This window comes from Physeter macrocephalus, chromosome 20, assembly GCF_002837175.3.
Source record: "Physeter macrocephalus isolate SW-GA chromosome 20, ASM283717v5, whole genome shotgun sequence".
In the NCBI taxonomy this organism is placed as follows: domain Eukaryota; kingdom Metazoa; phylum Chordata; class Mammalia; order Artiodactyla; family Physeteridae; genus Physeter; species Physeter macrocephalus.
In genome coordinates, this window is record NC_041233.1 from 98103875 (window position 1) to 98123650 (window position 19776).

Below are 19776 nucleotides of genomic sequence, written 5' to 3' on the forward strand. Positions count from 1 at the left end.
CTTTGTTTCCCCAGTTTTCTGGGTGGCAGACACTACCATCTACCTTCTCTCTTTATTACACTCTTACTAAGAAACTGATGTTTATACAGTGTTCCCAGATAATCCTTTCCTCTGTTAGGGTCATTAGTATGTCCAATTCCTCTCCTAAGAAGCTTTACCATAAATATCTCCTTAGAAGAGTTTTCATTCATTTACTCAACCTGCATTGTGTGCCGAATGGCTGCCAGGCACTGTCCTTGGCTAGGTTTTTATGTCTAAAGTATTTTCCTTCATTTGTGAAAATGACACAGATGGCCACCTTCTCTACAATGGGTCCTTTGGGTCCTTTGGGTTGTTTTTCCCAGGAGGATGTTAGACTTACCCTGAACCCTCCACAATTTCCCTCTTGTGACCGGGGCCAGGCAGTTATAAGATCCTTGGTCCATGTTTGAGGTGGTCTGTGTTCAAAGACTAGAACTTTCCTCTGCAGAATAGAGCTTTACTCTATGCAGTGCTGGAACAGCAGTGTTGAGCTTTTAGCCCTATGCACTAACAGAATGAAATAATCATTCAGAGGGAAAACAATGCATCCAATTAGAAAAGATAGAGCTCTTTATCTAAACTGGGAAAAGCCTTCTCAAGATCACAACAATGCAATGACAAACATGAAGCGTAGCCCTGCAGGGATGTGGCCACTGGGGCAGCTGACACCCTGGGAAACAGCAGGATGTAGCAGACAACGGGCTGCCCAGACTCAAGAGACTACTGTGCTGGTCTCAGCTCTGAACACCAGCCATCTTCCTAGAAAGCTCCCTCCCTTTCTGGCTGACACAGTCCTTCCTGTCAAAAGAAGGTACGAGGTAGTTGCTATCTAAGAAGCTGGTTCTAAAGCGTTGTGTTTATTTCATCATATTTCCACAGTACCAACAAAAGCAAGGTTTATTAGGTCAGCACTGCCTCCTGTATGCTTATATCTGAATCTGGCTGCTTGTATTATTCTAGTCTAGATCATGGTACTGATCTGCCGCTTCTCTTTGAAAATCCTTTGGCAGGGAAGAGAATGAAACAAACCCCCTTTGCTCTCTGCTAATTTCATCCGGGCTTCATTCTGAGGCTCTTCTAATATCTTCAAACAAGGAGTGAGGACAAGGAAAGAAAAAAGAGACATACCAGGGGAAGCAGGGACATGACTCTTCATCGGAGACAGAAAAAACTAAAAACCACTGTCCCACACAATCATGAAGGTTGATGCTAGTGTCTTGAGTACTGCATTTCAATATTCCCGTTTGCAGTGACAGTGACAAAGCCAGCTTACCTCATTAGGGCATTATGGGAGAAATAATGACACAATTTTAAAAAACCACTGCAGCAAAGTACTGTTTGTGCGCTGTCACAGGTAACATGAGTTGCTTCTTACATGGGCAGTAGTGGTCCCCAAATAAAGGTCTTAACCCACTCTTCCTACAGGAGCTATGCCCAGGCAGCACTGGCTAAGAAGGCAGGGTGGTCTGCCCCAGGTCTTATCAATATGGGGACCCAGTGAAGCTCTGAAGCCAAGTTGAGGCTGAAGGCTGGCCTCCAATTTAAGACGACTAAGAAAGTCAGCATGGGGCTTCCCTGGTGGCGCAGTGGTTAAGAATCCGCCTGCCAATGCAGGGGACACGGGTTCGAGCCCTGGTCCAGGAAGATCTCACATGCTGCGGAGCAACTAAGCCCGTGCGCCACAACTACTGAGCCTGCGCTCTAGGGCCCACGAGCCACAACTACTGAAGCCTGCGCGCCTAGAGCCCGTGCTCCGCGACAAGAGAAGCCACCGCAATGAGAAGCCTGCGCTCTGCAACGAAGAGTAGCGCCCGCTCGCCACAACTAGAGAAAGCCTGCGCGCAGCAACAAAGACCCAACACAGCCAAAAATAAATAAATTTTAAAAAGAAATAAAAAGAAAGCCAGCATGGACGCTGTAGTCTAGACAGTAAAGAGCTCGGTAAATGGCAAGACAGTCTAGCAACTCTTGAACGAGACGGCCCATGGTCTGGGGTTCAAGCTGTTTCACTAATAGGGACCCAAGTTAGAAAATACCATGGGTATGTATATTTATTTATATTCACAGACTATCCATATACTATTTATTTATTAACACTTATTTATATTTAGATTTCTCACAACCACTGGAGGGCTGACCCTACTTCCAGCTCTCTCCTGCGGTTTTTCTCGAGCAGAGGTTGGCAAACTAGGGCTTTTTTTGTGCAGGCCAGGAGCTGAGAACAATTTTTACATTTTTAAAGGGTTGTTAAACACACACACACAAAGAAGAATATGCAACCTTATGTGATACACAAAGCCACAAATAATTTACTACCTGGTCCTTTGCAGAAAAGCTTGCCCACCCCTGGTCTCGAGGCCTTATTGGTCTGCCGTGTATAACATGATTTATGGCTGTTCTTTCATTTCATCCTTATGGCGACCCTGTGAAGTAGGTAGGGCAGCTGTTATCATGTCCATTTTAATGGCAGTCTGGAACATAAGCCTGGAACAGTTACATAACTACTCCAAGGTCACGGTCACGGTGGTGAGGCCAGTTCTCCTCATTTTCCATCCAGGACTCTACCAGATCACAGAGAGAATCACTGACCCAGCTCATCTTCACGGTGGCGGGGGCGGGGGGGGGGTTTGAATTGCATCCAAATTGGTTTGAGGGTACCGGGTCTGTCCACCCTTTCTTAGCAGGCAGCTCATTGGGGGAAAATATCATGAAGACTCTGGAAACGCTAGGAATGTTTAACTAGCCTCGTTATAGATTCTGTCAGGTTAGGCAGCAGAAGCGCACACGCCCCTGCAGCCGATGGCTCAGCTCACAGCTGACAGAGGCCCTGCAGTCGGACGCCTGCCTTCCCCTTCTGCTCTCCCCTCTCGTTCATTCGCTCCCCTCTGCGTCCCGGGCGCACGCTGGGCGGAGCAGCTGGAGAGATGAATGCCCACATTGTCCCCCCAGCCTGTCAGCAGCCACAGACCCGCGCAGCTGCTGTGAGGCCCGCGTCCTCGGTGTCAACAGCTGGCCCGCCTGAGTACTGGCTTGTTCTCTTTGCTGTTCCTGGGCCAGATCTCTCCAACGCTGGGACCCTCCCCCCTCCCTCCCCCGCTCTGCTGCCCCAGGGCTGAAGAGGGGCTTTGTGCCCTTAACTCAGACCTTAATCCCCTCGAATGCTACCAAGGTAGAGACCTGAAATAAAGACACACATGGGATGGGTCTCTGAGTCACCCACAGGCAGGAGGGGCTGGGGGCCGCCTGGCTGTCTGTCGGGGACGATTTCAGAAGTTTGGATACAAATGGTCGGAGGCTAGACTGGGTGACTTTTCAGGGCTCTTCTGCCCTTACAAGTCCTCAAACACCTTCCTGCCAGCCTGCTGTGGAGTGACAGGGCGCACTCTTAGAGACAGGCTGCTGAGAAGCAAATCTGTGCAGGCATTACCAACTGAGTCATTTGGGTCATTTAGTAATTGAGTCCTTACCAGGCAGAGACCTGGCTTCTCGGGAGGGGGGCCAGACAGGGGACAAGGATGAAGCCCGGCAGGAGTGGAACCCCGCTGACGAAGTAGAGCCTGAGAAGTCTCGGGATGCACGCGAAGACCAAAGGCAGGGGTCAAGGTCGGGGGGGTGGGCCACAGCACTGCGGGGTCGGCAGGGGGGAGGTCTGGCTCTCCTTACAGCTGCCTCTGATTTGTCCTTCCAGTTCCCGTTTGCACAGTGGCTCAAACCTAAGTCTCCCCCTGCGCCCTCATACAAGTCACCGTCTGTCCAGCTCACCCCAGCGCTGCCCGTCCTCCCTCCATCCTGTCACAGGGGTCCTTGGACACACCCGCGTTGCAAATCTGCACGTCTTCATCAGAGAGCACACTGATCTTTAGCTCCTTTTGCAGGACTTGTCCCTGCCTTGTATTTCTCACAGCCCTTCTTTCTTTGGACCTTGAATTATAGTTTTCAGAGCCCTGTCCTACTTCTGTCATTAGACTGAGAGCCACTTGAGGGAGGGACTGTCTGACTCAGCAGCACCAACACGGTCCCTTGCCCCTAGGAGACATGCAATAAATGTGGAGCCACTGCAGGATTTCCTCATGATTTTTCCGGCCAGATGCTAAGAAAAACTTTTAAAGCCTTCGGTAAGGGCCAGCTAGGGGATTGAAGGTCGCTCTAAATCTAAGAGAGATACGTTCTAGTCCGTAACTTTTTTTTTTTTTAATTAATGTTCTTCAGGACACCAGGTTGCATCAGACACTAAGAGACATTTCCAGCTAGGGGATTGAAGGTCGCTCTAAAATCTAAGAGAGATAGTTCTAGTCCGTAACTTTTTTTTTTTTTTAATTAATGTTCTTCAGGACACCAGGTTGCATCAGACACTAAGAGACATTTCCAAACTCCTGAGCACCCCGCCTGTCCCAGACTCCTGCCAGAGTAAACACCGCAACCATGGCGGAGAAGGAAGAGCCTTCTTTTTCTTTCAGTCATCCACTTGTAAAGAGCAGTTAGGATTGACAGAAGACAATCCTTATAAAGGCACCCCCAATGCTTTAGCTCTGAAATCACTTCCTCAATCGTGTATTTTGGAGGTCCATGATTCTACCTGCCAAGAGGAGACCTGTTATGTCTGCTTATTTGCTGTATCACTGCTGATTTAACTCAGCAAATAGCAACAAAGAGCTGTTTTAATGAGATTTGAAAGTTCAGCGGTGAAAACTGGAAATCATAGCATATCAAACTACCCAACCACCTGAAAATATTGTACTGAAATGTTGTCACTCGCAAGAATTCTGTTTCTGGTATATATACACCAAATCTTTATCCATTCATCCATTGATGGATACTTAGCTTGTTTCCCCATCTTGTCTATTGTAAATAATGCTGCAATGAACATGGGAAATCAGATATCTCTATGAGACCCCGTTTACATTTTCTTTGGATATATACCCAGAAGTGGGATTGCTGGATCGTATGGTAGTTCAACTTTTAATTTTTTGAGGAAGCTCCATACTATTTTCCATAATGGCTACACTGATTTACATAGAAAGTACCTCTTGATTCCCAACTAAACTAGATTAAGATATGAGCGCTCCACCCTTCTTCTTATACCCTTCTCATTCTCTGACAGCTGGAATTTATTTTCACACTGTCAAGGTTGATCATATTACATTTTTTCCTATAACCATATTTAAGTCTTCTGTGTTCTATTAGTCTGATTGTCAAGGTGGGAAACCAATAAACTTTAATATAACCTGAAATCGTTGATACATCAAATCAGTTCTTTCCATAAACACTGAGGCAGGCGCTGAGCTAGGATTATACTATGGGCCCAATGTCTGGAAGCATGTGCTGCTGTGCCCTCAGGTTAAATGGATTCCATTCATTACCCTTCCGTGGTAATGTCCACCATGCCACCATTTTATGGGGCTTACTGACAGGCAGGCTTCACTTTGGTTGAGCAGAAAGAAGAGTCTGCCTGGGAGGCTCTCAAGTGTCAAAACCTGGGGGGCGGTTACCCAGGGGTCTGGAAGCCCAAATTCTCAGAAAGATGTCAACAACTGTAGAAAAGGGAGCTCTGATTTTTGCTTGGAATTTGGCTGCAGAGGCTCCAAAATCGGGGGTTGGGTGAGGAGAGCGTGGGGAGCCACCCACGGCCAGTGCATCTGCAGACAACTGGAATTCTCTCCTCTGCATCCCCACCCCTCTATCCCCACCACCATTCTGGAATATGGCTTCGGGATCTGATTATCCATCAACGGGCTTTTATTCTCTTCACTTCTTCTGAAAATGTGTTGGGGTCTCTTCTCCACTGTCTCCTTCAATTATCTTGAGTTTATTCCCATGTTTTTATTTTACTGAGGTCTCTGGAAAGAGGAGAAAACCACAGTCATATGTATATTTTATTTCACTCCTGATTATAACATAGCTCAGCTTTATTATAAAGAAAAATTTCCAACATCCCAGAAAAAATATATATAAAAAGCAAAGGCAAAATCCATAAAATCCTACAACTTGGAAGTAACCCCAGTTAGCATCTTGATGAAAATCCTTCCGGAATCTACCAGCTTTTCCTGCTCTGTGTGGAATTTCCAGAGGGAATTCGCTTGTACTTTTATCTCTGAGCCTTTACCCCTCCGGGACCAGTTAAGCCAAAGGTGGGAACAAATAGAGGGGAATGCTCACTACTTTTCAGGTTGCAACCACAATCCAGGGCTTTACTGAAAAAGAACGCAGTCTGGGTAGGCAAATTTTTACCAAGGGTTGTTTCCTCTTTCTCTACTTTTCCTGCTTCTTCCAGAGCATCTTACGGTGGAAACCTTGCATTCTTTAAGCATTCTTTGCATTTCTTTGCAGAGACAGGCTTTCTAGAGCAGATTCTTCCGGATTCTCCTTTCTCTGGCTTGGAGTGTGGACATTATGAAAAATCAGATTTATTGGTTTATGAAATTCACATTTCACAGCTGGATCAGCCATCCTGAGTTTTCTTGTGATCTGAAACAAACAACGACGACAAAAAAAACAAAAAACCATTGCCCATCTCATCTCCTCTTGCTGGAGAACAGGCCTCCTCTCTGAAGGTACAGGTCCTGGCGTGGAAGGGAGAAGGCTTGGGAATAGCCATCCTCCTCATCTTTCTTCCTTCCCCTTTTCCTATTTCGCCAGAGCTGTGTTAGCTTGCTTGCTCGTGCTGAACAGGAATCTGAAAGAGGCAAGCTGGGCTCTTCTCCAGTGGATTGCTGCACCAGTCGGAGTTAGCAGGAACTAACTTTGCCTTCTGCTGTGTGGGGTGGCCCCCGGGGTCAGAGACGAGAGAGCTCTCCAAGGGCGTGGGCCTGGCAGACTCAGCTCTGCCGTTCCTCTCCTGAGGGGTCCACGCAGGCGCCCGCAGGAAGCATCAGATGGCCCCGTGCTCCTCTGGGCCATCATCAGTCAACATGCTGAGTCTGGCCTTTACTCTAGACTTGGCCCCAACTCCTGGCAGGGAAGAGGCTGCAGAGTGGGACGGGTCTTCATCTCTCAGCCACACACAGGCTTAAAGGGACAAAAAAAACATCACATTCCTTGTCTGAGGAGGACTCTGGAATCTGCTTTAAGTGTTCATTCTTTTTTCCTTCACCCCTTTGCGAGACATTTTAAACAATCTCTGCCACCAGGATGCTGAGGTGCCCGGGCAGTGAGATGCAGAAGGCAGGACCCTGCCTGAGGGTGACAGCTTGGGAAATGGCCTCTGTGAGGCCAGGCTTTGTTTTCTTGCAAACATCTGATGACTGTCACAGCGATCCAGAGGCAGGAATGGCTCACCTTCTTTGACACACAGATAGTATTCTTTGAGACTTTAATCAAATCACAACCTGTTTTGAGCCCTAGTCCTTGTGGAGATGGACCATTTCATGGTTATTTTGGAAGTGAATTCCTCTATAAGAAACATGCCTATGCAGAATTTTTTCTGATGGCCAAAAATTAGGTAGCCTGGCAATGAACCCTTGCCAACATTTTTTTTTTTTTGGCAATTCATCATGTGATTGAACTGAGAGATCAAATACGGAAAGAAGAACACAAAAATAAAAATCACCTTACCTACCTCCCCACACCCAGGAAAGAACTGGTAATAAAACAAGGGACCCTGGAGAAAAATCTTCTAGACTAAACTCCATCCTTTATTCAGTGAAGACTTTTTGGACCCTGAGAGGCAGAGTTGAAATCACTGGTCTTTGTGTTAAATAATATGTTTCTTACTGCATCATTTTGAAATTATCTGTTTATAATTAAACGAATTAGAATTGGAGCCCCTTCAGGGTAGGGCTTTGTGTTTTTGTATCTCTATCACTGAGTACAGCCCCTTAAACATATAAGAAAAAAGAAAGTATATAAAATGAACAAATGAATGAATGAATGGATCACAGACTTTCCTTCCCAAGTCACAAATCCAAAAAAGGGTGCTGCCCCCTTGAAGCATCTTTTTCAGGCCATCAGTAGTAACAAAAATAACAGCTACAATTTACTGAGCACTTACTATGTGCTAGAGACCATACTAAGAACTTTATGCGTAACATAACATTTAATCTGGGTCCTCCCTAAGTTCACATACAGTATATGGAGTACACTGTGCTACCCGCTGTGCTACACGCTGTGCTACCCGCTGCACTACCCGCTGTGCTACCCGCTGCACTTACAAATAATGGTTCACTCTTTGTCTCTTCTTGGATTGAAAGCCCCACAAGGGCAGAAGCGTTATCTTTTCTTATACCTGAATCCTCCAGCATGTAGCCCTTATAATGTGTGCCATGTAATACATACTGAATTAATTTTTTTTAATGTTAACGAAGTTTTACAGATCCCTGTTAGGTGATACTGTAAGTATTTTCTAGTAAAGCTATGGCAATGCTGAGTGTCTCTGCTCCTTTCCCCTCCTCAGACAGAATGTAGGGAAACTGGCAAATTTTCCTTGTGGTCGCTGGAAACATCGATGACCTCTACTGTCACCAGTAGGTCACTCTGTACCTCAAACCTTGGAAGAGGCTCCTCCCCACTCCCTGATAATTTACCCTTTTGCTTGTCATTGACACACCTGTGTTGCTGTCTCCACCAATGTGACATTGCTCCCAAGCATTGCTACTGGTGCTTTGGGATCCCAGGTACCAAGAGAACTAGAACGAAGTGGACACATCCAGGAACCAGACAGGGCTGAGCAAGGTTCAGTGCAGAAAGTGCAAGAGTCTGACGTTGAGACCATCAGTCCCAGGTACGTCCCCAGCTTAGAAAGCTTAAAGTACCTTCACTTCTCTGAAAGGAGTAAGGAGTGGCCCCCATTTCTCCCAGTCAGAGGGGGTTTTCCTTTGCCCCCAGCTATATTGCACCCCAGCCCATTTCCTCCATGACTGCCACATCCAACATCTTCATCCTAATAGGATTTTCTGCATTGTGTCTAGAGGTTTGTTCTGCTTACTGGGGCCCCTTGCTACCATCATGGACCCCAACCCCTCCTCACTGCTCTACTTCTAAGGGCAGCCATCTCCTCGGGTTGGTGTCCAAGGCCAAGAAAGAGGTGAGCAATTCCCACAGAGCGGGCTAAGAATATCCCCGCTACACCAGGGCGCTGTGTCCACTTTGAGAACGGCACATTTGCTGGGCACTCTTCTCCCTTTCACCTTCATGAATTCCAGAAGTGCGGATTCCCACCCCAGATCCTGGACAGACACTCTGCCAGGAGTCCAGCTTCTGGAGTTGCTGCCATTCTGGTCGGGGACATCCGGGATCTAACCAGTTCAGAGCTACACTGGCCAAGAGTCAGGAGTGTGATTTCATCTGGCACTGGGCTTGTTGCTAGGATCCCGTAGAGGGACAGTGGAGACTCAGAGTTTCCACTATAATAATAAATTGCAGATGCCTAGCTAAAGCACTCAGACATTTATTTCAAAGCTTGGGAGGCAGCCCTGGACAACAGAAACGAAATGGACTAAGGGCTCGGAGTCTGGGTCACTCACTGTGGATTCTTAACAGAGTCACCCAGTCTTCTTGGACTCAGTTGCCTCCTCTATAAAATGAGAGGATTGATGGGATGGAGATGAAAAAGGGGTCCCAGATCCAATTTCAACTTGTGTGGAGGCTTCCCCACACCAACAAGCAATTCTCAGATGCCAGCAGGGTGTCTGAGAATGCAACCCAATTCTGACATTATCTGCCGAGAGACAGAATCAGATTCCACAGGTAAGAGACTCAGCCCCACAAGACTGTCCTCCACTTCAGATGCTAGTGCAACACCCAGGGGTTTTTTTTGTTTTTATTTTGGTTTGTTTTTTGTTTGTTTGTTTGTTTTGCAGTACGCGGGCCTCTCACTGTTGTGGCGTCTCCCGTTGCGGAGCACAGGCTCCGGACGCGCAGGCTCAGCGGCCATGGTTCACAGGCTTAGCCGCTCTGCGGCATGTGGGATCTTCCCGGACCAGGGCTCAAACCTGTGTCCCCTGCATTGGCAGGTGGATTCTTAACCACTGCACCACCAGGGAAGCCAGTAAAATTATTCTTAATCCTATAATCCTACCCCTCCCCCCATAGAGAAAATGGTAGCATTTTGCTATATTCTCCATTGTTGAGATCAAGCTATTTCATCCTTTTTTCCACTTAACAGATGTATAATAAACATTTCCTCATGTTATTGAAGTCCTTTATAAATAATATTTTAATGATTTCATAATATTCTATGTTGTGGGCATTGCCCTGAGGTTGACCAGTTAGGTTGTTTCTAGTTACATTCTTGAAAAAAAATTTTTTAGTAGTAATACTGAGATGAACATCTATGTCACTTATCTCTGTGAATTTCAGATTTCTTTAAAATGCATTCCTAGAAATGAGTTAACTAAATTGAAGAGTATGAATAGTTTTAAGACTCTTGATACTGTTTTGGTCTTAATTTTTCAAGCAAATTTTATGACAACATCACCATTTTTTTCTCTTAAAGAATATCCTATTCATTTTAATGATGAGAAAACTTGAAGTTTTTCAAACTTTCCTGAAGCAACACCTACCAATCCAAATCTCCTCCCAGGAAACATCGGAATCCAGATCTTTGTCAGGAACTGTCAATTAGCTTCGAGAATACCTGTCTGACCCCAGGCACCTGTGTCCTTAGGTCAATTACTTAAATGCTTTGAGCCTTAGTTTCTTTAACTGTACAAGCACTGAGAAGAGAGCCCATCTTGTGGGGCGGTTGGGGATTAGGTGGATAAAGCATGCGACTGGCACACAGGAAGCACTCAGGAACTATCACCTGGAGAACTGCTAAGGTTCTTGTCCCAAAACGAGCATTCCTCCTAGTGCAGTAGGGAAAACTGAGGCTCAGGGAAGTTGCTCCTTGACAAAACTTGCACAGCAAGTGACCTGTGGTTCACTTGTCCCAGTTTACGCTTTGATCTCCACATAATTCAGAAATAGTTGAGTGAAAATAAATAATTCTACTGGTAGTTTAGGCAAATATATCATTGTTTTCTTGACCATGGTCCAAAGCCAGTTGCAGTATTATGTGTATACAATCACATCTTATCCAAGCAAGATGGAAAAGTCATGGCTACCACCACCATCCAACAAGGATAAGATCTACACTCTCCTGCTGGGTGTTGACGATCTCTCTCAGCTGGTCCTCAGCCTGCCTTCCCGTGCTCCCCTCCTGTCACAGCCCCCCATGGGCTCCGGTGTCATCTAAAATCCGCGGCACATCATTCTCTTAATGTAGGGATTTCACCACGGCTCTGCTGGAGCTGCTGGCAGCTTCCCCCTCATCCTTCGAGGCCAAACGTCCTTCCTGGGTGAAGCCTTCCCTCTTTCCCAGGCACATTGATCGCTCCTGGCCCCGGGTGAGTTATCGAGACGCCTATGTTTGTCATCGCATTACAATATGTGACCCACGTGACTTGTGGGCATGAGGGGTCTTCCTCCTTGGTCAACTCCAGCCTAACCTAGAGAGGGACAGATCCTCCCAAAGTCAGCTGACGTCTGCTTCTGCAAGACTTCGAAACTCAGAGCATCTGAAACCTAATATAAACTCGTGGTTGTTCTCCTAAGAAGGCAGTGACAAGGAAAACGTAATCTAATACTGGAGTCCCATCAGCAGCAAAAGCAAATAAGAACTACCTTCAGCTGGACACCTGAAACTAACACAACACTGTAAATCAACTCTACTCCAATAAAAATTTTTTAAAAACCACATACTTTCCTAATCTAAAAAAATAAATTTATGTTAAAAAAAGAAAAAAGAACTGAGTATCTTCAACATATTGCCATGCCACCATCATTGTTTATGTTTTTCTCCCACTATTACAGTGGGAATCCATTTTTTTCCCATCTTTGGATCCCAAAGCCTATGGCAGGGCATATTAGTACACGCAGGGCAGGTGCTCTGTGGTCTGCTGAGGGCTCTGACCACGAGTCAGTCACTGAATGACCATTACTGTGTCCAGTAACGTGCCGGGGGCTGGGGAGGCACACCTGCCTTTTCAGCTGAACTCAGCTCCAGCCCCCAGCGCTTAGCCTTTTCAAGCCTGGAGATGGTCGCCATGGCTGCAGTGGAGTGAGTACTAAGGCCCCGCGGCGCAGAGATCTCTGCAGTTCTTTGCACCTGCCTTCCACACTCTCCCCTCTGCGTGCATTTCAGTTTCAGGTCACTCCCCCTCCTCTGCCGGTCTCAGCCCCACGGTGCTTAGACAGACCCCTCTCTTCCTAAAGACTTCCGGCCCAGTCCAGCCGGCTCTCTAATACACAGCCTCCTCTGTTTCACTCCCGTGGTTTTGTGTTTGCAGTCTTATCTCCTCTTTAAGACTCTAAACTCCTGCCTAAGGGGGTTCTTATCTTCTTTTCGACTCTTCAGAGCACTTAGCAGATTGCTAGGTACATAACAGGCACTTAATAAATAATTCCTTCATTGGTACCGACATTCTTCACGTTCCAAGAGGTGAAACTGGGGTCCTCTAACCTTGGTACTCAAAGCTCCGTCTGGACCAGCAGCCTCCGCATCTTCTGGGAACTTGGTAGAAATGCAGAATTGCAGGCCGGCCCCAGACCGACTGACTCAGAATCTGCATTTTAAGAAGGTGCCCAGGGGATCTGTATGTGTGAGAAGCACTGAACTAAATGACACTAAGTGCCACGTTCTTGAGCTTGCCTTCCTCACTTGGTCCGCTGTTTCTGCTTCCCCCATACCTGCCTCTTCCCCACAGCGTCCCGAGCCCCTCCCCTTCCCTCCCCAGTGCATCACCTGAACCGTTTGCTTTCCAATATCCTCAGTTCACGCACTCCTCAAGTTTCTCTTTCCCGTACACAAAATGCCAACAATTTACCTCCTCCATTCCTTTCTTGCTCTTTGATCACCCGGCACCTACCATGCTACCGTCTCCTGTTTTGTTGATGCAATACACATCTTGCTCATCAAACAGCCACGTGAGAGGGATTCAGCAAGAAATCTTTGCCCAATCTTCTCTTGGATGGGTTATAGGTCTTTTTGCTGTTTCTGTTTATCAACTTACTCCTAACCGAACAGAAATTGAGAATTCATTGGCCCACAAAAAATGTGAGACGGCAGGGAAATCTGTGCTTGTCCCTTTGTAGGCTCAGCTGCTAATAAGAATTTGAGAAATAAGCAGTCTTCATTAGTTAAGCCTAAACGTTCAACTCAAAGAAAGGTATGCCTCACTTAATGGTGATCAAACACAGAAAACCATACTTAGAAGAAGGAATGCCAGGGTTTGCTTTAAACCATGAATCTTCCACTTAAAATAAAAGACTTCAAAAGGTCTTTAATCGAGTGACTTTAAAAATTACATTTGTTCACACTTTGATAAGAGCACAGGTGTCCTGAAATTCAGGGGAGAAACCTTCAGTTTCAGTTGTTGTATTTTATGTAGAATCCAGGAAGAAGCAAGTTTGGGGCCTGAAATACAAAGAAAATTACTACCCCCATATTTTGTAGCAGGAACTAAGCAGTTAAGTACTGTCTTGCTACTGAAGATCATACTATTTTTTTTTTTTTTTTTTTTTTTTTTGCGGTATGCGGGCCTCTCACTGTTGTGGCCTCTCCCGCTGCGGGGCACAGGCTCCGGACGCACAGGCTCAGCGGCCATGGCTCACGGGCCCAGCCGCTCCGCGGCATGTGGGATCCTCCCGGACCGGGGCACGAACCCGCGTCCCCTGCATCGGCAGGCGGACTCTCAACCACTGCGCCACCAGGGAAGCCCCATACTACTTTTTGACTCAGATTTCCTACCCGAGGCTGGATTTGCAGTGATAATTTTCTTTAGACATTTCGAAAAGTGATTGTTCATAAAGAAAAGAGATATATTGGACAGAGTCTTCCTTAAGGCCAAGGGCCACAATAATTGGGTTGTTTGATTTCTATTCATTTTTCTTAAATCTCTGATTGCTTGCACAATAACTTTCTTCCCCAATCAACTAGTCTAATAATTCACATCAATATTTTATTTTTAATGGTTGACTACTCATTTAATTAAAAAATGTAAGTGCATTAGCTCTGTGTAAAATGATTCCATTGGGATAGGCTGATTTAAATATTCATAACATAAAAAGTAATAAATCTGAGCTCAGTGTTTGCATTTTAAAAAGTCAGGCTACTGTCGGCTGTATTTGGCCCTAGATGAGTTTTACTGAATTAAAAGCTTTGAGCATCATCTTTTTATTGTTTCTTCTTTACAATAAAACAATACAACAGAAATGCTATGAGAACAGTATAACTCAATAACTCACTTCCTCTTTCAGCGTCATCCACTTATAACTAGCTTCCCTCCCTTTCTGTCTTTGGTGCTATCCTCTCCTGTCACCTAGATTCTGGTCTCTAAACCAGCCTGTCTGAAATCAAAGAAGTTACATGCTGGGTAGGTATAATATTTATTTCCAGTTAATTCAATCTCTCTTTCCACTCCTCCCCCACCCCGTCAAAAAATAATAATAAATAAAGCCAATGAATCATAAGAGTGTACAGCAAGATCTCTAGAGAAAACTGTGTCCATTGGAATGCTTGCCAATTGGAGGAAGAGTCATACACTTCACAGGGGGTAAAAACTGTCCTGTGTCAGTTCATGAACATATATAGCTTTAGAATCAGCAAACTTGACAAGTCTGTATATTGGGTTAGGACATGGAAGACTCCAACTAGAGCAGGAATCTCTGATAAGCTACCAAAGGCTTGAGAATGTCATTTACATTATTCACAAAAATGAACTTGAAGTGTACTCAAGACTTAAATATAAGATCTGAAAAAAAGACCTTATAAAATGCCTAGAGGAAAACATAAGGAAAGAGCTCCCTGACAGTGGTCTTGGCAATGATTTTTTGAATATGATACCAAAAGTACAGGCAACAAAGCAAAAAATAGACAAATGGGACTACATCAAACTAAAAAGCTTCTGCACAGCTAAGAAAACAATCAATAAAATGAAAAGGCTACCTAAAGAATGGGAGAAAATATTTGCAAGCCATGTATCTGATAAGTGGTCAATATCTAAAATATATATAGGGAACATATACAACTCAATAGCAAAATAAATAAATAAATAATCTGATTTTAAAATGGGCAAAGGTCCTGAGTAGACATTTTTCCAAAGAAGATATACAAATGGCTAACAGGCACATGGAAGGGTGCTCAACCACACTAATCAGCAGGGAAATGCCAATCAAACCCACGATGAGATATCACGTCACACCTGTCTGGATGGCTATTATCAAAAAGACAAGAGATAATGAACCTGTCGTGAGGATGTAGAGAAAAGGGAACCCTAGTACACAGCTGGTGGGAACATAAATCGGTACAGCCATTATGGAAAACAGTTTGGAGGTTCCTCAAAAAATTAAAAATAAAACTGTCATATGATTCAGCAACCTCACTGCTGGGTATATATCCAAAGAAAACAAAATCACTATCTTGAGATATCTGCACTCTAATGTTCACTGCAGCCTTACTTACAATGGCCAAGGTATAAAAACAACTTAAGTATGTATCTCCCGATGAACGGACATAGAAAATGTGGTGTGATATATACACAACAGAATATTATTCAGCCTTAAAAAGGAAACCCTGCCGTTTGTGACACATGAATGAAGCTAGAAGGTAGTATGCTAAGTGAAATAAGCAAAGCAGAGAAAGACAAATACTGTATGGCATCACTTGTATGTGGAATTCAAAAAAAAAAAAAGAGAGAGAAAAGGTCAATGCATAGAACCAAAGAGTAGAGTGGTGGTTACCAGGGGGTTGAGGGGTGGAGGAAATGGGGAGATGTTGGTCAAAGGTACAAACTTCCAGGTATAAGATGAACAGCTCCTGAAGATCTAATGTCCAGTGTAGTGATTATAGTTAATAATACTGTATAGTATACTTGAAATTTGCTAAAAGAGTAAATCTTAAGTGATCTTACCACACACAAGAAAGGTAACTGAGAAGTGACGGATATGGTAACGACAGTGACGATATTCCACAATGTATAAATATATCACATCACGTTGTAGAGTTCAAATATATGCAATTCTATATGTCAAATATATTTCAATAAAGCTGGGGGAAAAATAAAAGGAAGTGGGGGAATTCAAGTGCAGGGCATGATTGATAAGCTACGGAAGGCTTGAAAATGCCACTTGGAAATAAGGACACTGGCGTAGTGAAGGCATGTCCTCCCCAAGAACCCCCAGCAACCTGGTTTGGGATTACTATTGTCTCATCTTCAACCCCAGATCGCTACTGTTAGCAAAGCTTGTCTGGATTACACAGAAGAGGCCTCTGCTACAAATAGGAACAGGCGGCCTGGAAGAATGGGAGGCCAATGACATTTTGCAGCCCCCCACAGTCTCAGCCCCACTAGTGTGGATAATGTTTGTGAACTGGGTTATTGGGAAGAACATGAAATGTGGAGTCAGGAGATGGAAGATTACCCCTTAGCTATCAAATCTCTAAGTTCTCTTACAGTTCTAAAATTATCTATACCAAGAGCAGGTCTTTGAAAGATAAAACCCAGGGCTGGACTGGCACATAGGTGATACAAAAGTGACCCCATCCTACCCAATAGGGGCGCATGTCACACACTTTCATTTGGAGCCCATACAGAACCCCAGAATCCTTCTCTACTCACTCCTTCGCTCCGCCTCTGCAAAATGTTCATAATCAGTCCAAGAGCTGAAGCCTATTTGCCATCCCTGAAGGTGACTGATTAACAGAGGAGAAACAAATTCTTTTCCACTTGGGCAGGACAGGGCAGAGCACAGCATTAATAACTTCCCAGTGCTGGGGCCTCCATAAGCCATCCGACTTTGGAGGTCAAACGGTGGGTTTGAGGCGAAAGGGAAAAGAAGCCATCAGGACAGCAGAGACGAGACGCCCAAGTTTGTTTGGAAGGGTCCCTGAAGTCAGGCACACAGACGCTTCTGTATTTACTTCTCAGAGATGTGGAGCTTTGTTTGTGATTCTGGTCATCCTTTATAAATTAAATTCTCCTCCTGGGCCAAGTAAGGAAAGAAAATACTCAAATCCACACACCGTATTTATTTGATTTTACCAAAAACTTATAAAGTTCAGTTGTTCTATTATAAAGGAGGCACATGTGGAATCCATACACACAGTAGAGACAGATGGTGTATAGTCTCTCCCTGCATATGTACACAGAGGCTATGAATGTGTAAGATATACAAAGCATCGAATGTTTAGAGATTCTGTGTATATTACATACAGCTGAAAAATCCTGGAGTCATCTCCTCCAGAGTTTCTCAAAGTGTGGTCTATTAACCAGCTGCATCAGAACGTGCCGGGATGTCTGTTAAACGGGGTCTCCTCCACACCTCTACCAAGACTGATTCTGCGTCAGTGATGTATTACTGGATGGCAGGAAGTCTCTTGGAGGCACAGATGTTATTCTGTGACTCTGGGGACCTAGGCATGTGTTTCTGGGCATGACTGTATTTCACAGGCAAATGTAAATGCATTTTAGACTTATCAGTGGTTTTAATATTCTTTTCATCTCTCCCTTCCTCTATCAGCTAATCATGGCTTTAAGTATGCCTGTGTTGCTTTTTTTTTCATTAGCCCTTCCTTCTGGGTTTGTAGCACATTATGCTTAGCTATGGTGAAGCTTCTAGAATCATCCTTTGTTACATCTGGATTTGCTTCTTCCCCAAGTCATTACAGCCTCTTTGCAGTTTTCCTGCCGTGCCCTTGACACAATTAAATGGTCCTGATTTCCTGAAATCCAATAATTAAATGGGCGAGAATGAGCTACAGTAATAATGAAGAACAGCCACGCTGCATCTTTATACCTTTCTCCTTTTCCTGGAGGCAGCCCACAAATTTAAGCTAACATGATTAAGCAGGAATACAGTGGATCTCTGCATCATTACAGAAAAGCAGGGCCCTTGGAGGAGTAAACTATGGCACCTGTTTAGCTGCATTAAAATCACTACCTAAAAGGTACAGATAAAAATTAAGTAATAAACCATAAGCGACAGAAACTTGAAGGAAGAATTTCAGAAGTTATCTGTACTAACGGTCTCAACTTGGCCAGGGCTCTGAGCCTTCATTTGTAGATTCCAAGATTGGACTGTACACGGTAAAGGACGGAGAGGTCAGAGAGGCTTCTAGCATCAGTCCAGGACCAAAGGGTGGAAGGTTGCTGTCCTCTGAGGAATTACCTGGATCATCCCGCACAAGCGAGGTGGGCTGACAGCCTGCACATCAAACGGTCTGCAGCCACAGGAATCAACATGCTAGCCAAGCTCCTGAAAATGCTGATGGTCCTTTGCACTGTAGGGCGGAGAGGGGCTTTTCTCCCCGCCTCCTGGAGAGCTTATTTTCCCTTAGAGCAGGCATCCTCTGTGCTGTCCTTTGGGAAAAGAGCTGTTGTCAAAATTTCTGTGACAGGAAGAATCTTGCAGATTTTATTTCGCTACAAATTGTTACGTGCCACGCTCCAGTAAGAATTTATGGCAAGTCTTCTGTAGGATGGAGGAGTTAGTGGTGCATGATAACATGGGTGGTGTGGTGGGGCCGAGAGCACGCTGTGTAGCAGTAGATGCTGCACCTCTGCTTTCCTAGGACTGCCGTGGTGCAAAGATTTGACGAGGCTGCAAGCCCTGCTTTGAGCTGTGTGGATGGCAGATGTGGAAAAAGGGACCCGCGGACCTAGCCTGAAACCTCAGAGGGAAACAGAAACAAGCATGGTGGAGATACAATTTTTGAGCACTTTTCATGTGCCAGTTACTGTGTTAACAGTTTTTTACGATGACTACTACCAATAATAATAATAACACACAAGTACCTAATATCGTCTGGCACGATCCCCAAGAAGCCCATGAGGTTCACATGATAATCTCTATTATACAGGTGAAGTTTAGGGAATGAAGTCTCTTGATCAAGGTCACGTGATTTGGTCCCAAAGGACCCTGCTCTTAACTCCTATTCTCCATGCCTCATGTTTTCAGGGGATGATGGCACTTAAGACCCAAAACAGATCTGTGTGGTGGATGGTATTATATATACCCTCTCCTATTTTATAGATGAGTAAATGGAGATCTAGAAAGCTTAGGTGAGGTCCTGCCTGGAGGGACGCCTGGTAAGTGACGGCTCCAGGACTCATGCGCACATCGGCCTGATGCGAAAGCCTGCCCCTCGATGCTGGTGGGGGCCACCTTCAGGGCAACCACAAACACTGGCTAAGACCCGTGAGGATCAGACCCTGACACAGGGCCTTGCCTGGTGTCACCTCAGCCTGGAGCTAATATCACTCCACCTTGGCTACAGTTGTGCAGACAGAACTCTTATACCATAAACTAGAGTATGCATTCAGATGGAACGGAATTGAGTGACAAAATGCACGGCTCAGACAATAATGGGTGGTCAGGAAGGGCAAGAAATGATGGGGAGGCTGTAGAAATATGGAATACATTTTCTAGTCTTAAATGGTTTGGAGTCTGGTTGGTGCAAGAGTGCACAGAGGAAATGACAGTGATTGATACTAGCCAGTATCCATTTAAGGGCTAAATTATGTTCCATTATCTCCAAGTACCACAGAGCTTCGAAGGATGAGAGATTAGCAAGGGCGGAAAGGTTAAGAAAGGCTTCCTAGGGCTTCCCTGGTGGCGCAGTGGTTGCGCGTCCGCCTGCCGATGCAGGGGAACCGGGTTCGCGCCCCGGTCTGGGAGGATCCCGCGTGCCGCGGAGCGGCTGGGCCCGTGAGCCATGGCCGCTGAGCCTGCGCGTCCGGAGCCTGTGCTCCGCAACGGGAGAGGCCACAACAGAGGGAGGCC

General features: G+C 45.3%; 1 long non-coding RNA gene across 3 annotated transcripts in view; it reads right to left on the minus strand.

Moving 5' to 3' along the window:
• Positions 1–4313: 4313 nt before the first annotated feature.
• The window catches only part of LOC114484481 (uncharacterized), a 38997-nt gene continuing 23534 nt past the window's right edge, over positions 4314–19776 (minus strand). For all 3 annotated transcript variants that reach the window (XR_008616311.1, XR_008616310.1, XR_008616309.1), the window contains one exon: positions 4314–5858. This is a non-coding gene — a long non-coding RNA (uncharacterized lncRNA). The remainder of the gene's footprint in view (positions 5859–19776) is intronic.